Source organism: Mytilus trossulus, chromosome 11 (genome assembly GCF_036588685.1).
Source record: "Mytilus trossulus isolate FHL-02 chromosome 11, PNRI_Mtr1.1.1.hap1, whole genome shotgun sequence".
In the NCBI taxonomy this organism is placed as follows: domain Eukaryota; kingdom Metazoa; phylum Mollusca; class Bivalvia; order Mytilida; family Mytilidae; genus Mytilus; species Mytilus trossulus.
Window position 1 is genome coordinate 40863677 of NC_086383.1, and position 3967 is coordinate 40867643.

The following is a 3967-nucleotide window of genomic DNA, read 5'->3' on the forward strand; positions in this document are numbered from 1 at the left end:
CGTCATCCGACATTGACGATCTTCTAAGCAATGCCGATATAATATAGAAATACTATATCAATAATTAATTTCACCAAAAATAAAGATACATTTCTTAAAAATGTTTGAGTGAAACAGGTAATTGAATAACATTTAATAAGAGAAAAGGATATGTCATAAAGAATGTAGGACAGAAAGTCACAGCCAAAAAGTCACGGACAAATCGTCACATTACAAAAAGTCACAATTTATTTTCGAAATTAATTTTCTAATAACAAGAAAAAAATAATTTAGGAAAATACAAAATTTTTGATTTATTATATATGAAGTAACTTTGTTACTTAAAATTATTCAATAGATATCAATAATCAAATAATTGTTATTAAAGTAACATGTCAAAGTGGCTTGATATCTATAAATGGCTTCATTTTGGCGTCAGATATATCCTTTGCATGATATTTTTTTTTTTTCATTAATCAAGCTTCATGAAAAATTTCTTAAACAAGCAAATGAATAGAAATAATAGAATAACTATCACCTTACCAAGTATGACGGGTGTAAAATTTGAATCACTAAAGCTGTCACCAATAAATGTGTTATAAGTATGACATAACAGAGGGTTTGAGGGGGGGGGGGGGGTATTAAAAGAAATATTTAAAGAAGTTGTAAAACAGTAAAATAAATCCATATGTCTCTTCTCTTCCATAATAATCCCATGGAAAATTTTCTATCTACTGACTTATTTTTTTTTTAATATTTTTTCTGTGTGGTATATCTTCAGTCTTAAAATTGTTTGTATTTTGTGACTTCTATCTAACTTCGACAAAGTTTGGCATAGGGGCCGTATAATATGTAAAATGAAAGCTTACAGTATTGACGGAAACTTATTGAATTGGTTTCAGGACTATCTTCACGACAGAAAACAGAGAGCAGTAATGCGTAACAGAAATTTGAAAAAAACGATAAACGATTATATAAAATTGAAACGTTTCATTTGTACGGCCCAATAACGCAATTGAGATGTTCCCATTCATTTATAACTATGATCTATTTAGAGCTAATATAATAAATGATCCTTCTTGTCATTGTGGGTCAGATATTGAGGATGTCTACCATTACTTCTTTGTTTGTCCAAAATACACATCATGCAGAAAAACCTAATTCAATAATCTTAACTGGCTATCGGAAAGCATTGTTTTAGATACAAAACTTTTAATTTGCGAACACATTGAACTTTCGAATGAACAAAATATTCAAATTTTCAAACATGTTCAAAATTTCATACAATGGTCAAACAGCATTTGTTAAGCCTTGATAGTCTATGATAGAGCGTTACTGTTACTGGCACGGAACATCATGATCGTCATCATAAGTACACACGTCATTGTCACATTATCATATTACTTTTCAAACTTTCCTTTTCTCTTTTTTTACGAATGAAAGCTAGTATTATTCTATAAACTGTTTGCCTTATATGTATGTCCATTATATCATACTAGTATAATTGTAATTTTATATTGTCCATGTTGTATGATTTACTTGTGTCTAATCCAATTTGCTTTAATTCGGCAAATAAAATAATGTTTCAACTAACTCAGTCTCTACTTATACATAATCTACTACTCCCAGGTCTGTATCAATTGGATGTATTTGCATTATTTAAGTTAAAACTATGTAATACAGCTTTATGTCTTATGCAATATAAAGACTTGCATACATTCACTAGCCAAACTATTCGTTGCACATTCAAATCACCTTTTGCGTATAGTTTTTCACCGCAATAACCTTGCATCAATGGTCTGTCATTTTAAAAGCATCACTTTGCATCTCTTCACAATTATTTTTTATTAAGAAATAAAATGATTATTAATTAAAGAATAAAATAATAAGGGTAAGTACTAATAACTTATTGCAATACACCTTTCATACCTGCCTTATTTCTATTAGAAAACTCCAAGAAATGTATGTACCAACTACAGGTTATGTATTAGTTATGGGGACTGACAGGCTTTTTTTTTAATTATTTTTTTACTTTAGAAGCATTACTTCTTAATTCTCTATTTATTTTGTTATTTAATTATTGTTATCGTACTCCATTGTTTACAAAGTAAATTCACACACCCAATATTTTCGATCCGCCCCCTTTTAAAAGCTGCACTGTCCAGTCCTTTTTTCTCTATTCTGTAATACCCCATATCCGACAGTTAGGTTTTGACTATTGTTTATTCAAACAGGTTAAACAGATATGCATTACGTAACTTATATCCGTAACAATTGCCAACCTCACCTGTAAACCCAGTAGGTGAGCCCATGGATGTACACAGATTCGGCGCATGTTACGCAATAGCGCGTATTGCCGATGTCTTACATATCACCACCCGGGGGTATGACACCTGTAGCTTTCAACTTCAAAGGTAAATCAAGCGTTGTAGAGAACGTGTGCCGATACCTGTAACTTCTGATCAATGTTGATGACTTGTTATTTATTATGTCCAATTTCAGTGTACACACCTGCACACGTGAACAGGTAGTAAGGTACACACAGGAGGTACACAATACCAAATTTGAATATTGAGATATATTTGGCTATATAATTATTCACAAATATGACTAAACTCTATAAAAAAAAATATAAAGGGAACCAAAAAATATTTGCGAAGAAAAAACAATATTTTCTTCAGCCTTTCTCTGCTTTTTATAAGCTCCCTGCGTATAGGAATAGGTGGACTGGGCTCAGCTGTTGTTGGTTGTTTCAATGGAATATCAGGTACTGCATTTGAAGTTTGGCTTCATGGAAGGATTTCGAGATTCTTCATAACTTCTGGGTCACGATCGGAACAAACGTTTGTAAAGTGGGCGGAACCAAATCTATGACTAGTGCTTGGTAGGAAGTCCTATCTCTTCCTGGGTTAGATGATGATCTACTCGGAAAACGAAAAAAAAATATTCAAACTGTCTTATGCCTTCTGTTGCATCCACTGGCAGCACACAGAACCATTTTTAATCACTGTCATGCTTTTTTTAAAAGATATTCGAAAATGAAATTGCGCTTATTATGCCTATACACCCGACAGTCAAATATGATTGATGTAACCACTGACGTCACAGCCTCGTTCTGAGTGACTTCCGGGATTGAAATATGCATAATTAGTAGGTCGACAGATCGATACATTTATTAGATTTATTATTTATCCATTTAAACTATAATTATATTGCTTTTGATGATTTTTGGGGGATAATTATGTATAAATAAATATTTATTTACCAAAAAAAAAAAAATCATGTCACATCGCCTTTAAAGGGGCACTAGCTTTAAGATATATAAAAAATCTAAAGTTGGATTTTTTTTTGGATCAATCAATAATGAAAGTGAAATAATGAAATAACAATTCGATTTTTGCAGCCAAAAAGGTTTAATTTTGTCAAATTACGATAAGAAACATTGATAATTAGTTATTCACTTACAAGTGAATGAGTCGACCTCTTTAAATCCGTATTCATGTGAATTTAAATTTAACCCCTAGCTAGAGATTGACAACGCATGCATTGTACGTGAACTGGCTATTTTAAAAAAAGAATGTCAACAATGAAAGTGAAAGTACGGTTTATCATTTGATTACTAATTCGACGCACATAAAATCATTCTTATACGGTTAAAAGCAATGAGAAACATCCATTTTTAATCTATAGAATAAAATCAAACAGACCTATAAAAATCTAATTGCACGAGTTGGATTAATCTATTCATATCTTTATTTATGTGTTTACATCGCTTATATTGTCATCTGAGGTGAAATCGATAGTTAATTAGATGGCTTCTGCACTAAAATACACACGAAACGAACGTATATATTATCTACCCCATACTCTGTAAACTGTTTATTTTAGACTTTTGATAGCTTGGATTAATGTTTATCATTGTTGTAAATCAAATATGAAAATTTGAGTCAAATCGGTGACCATGAATTTGACAGCTAGTGCTCCTTTA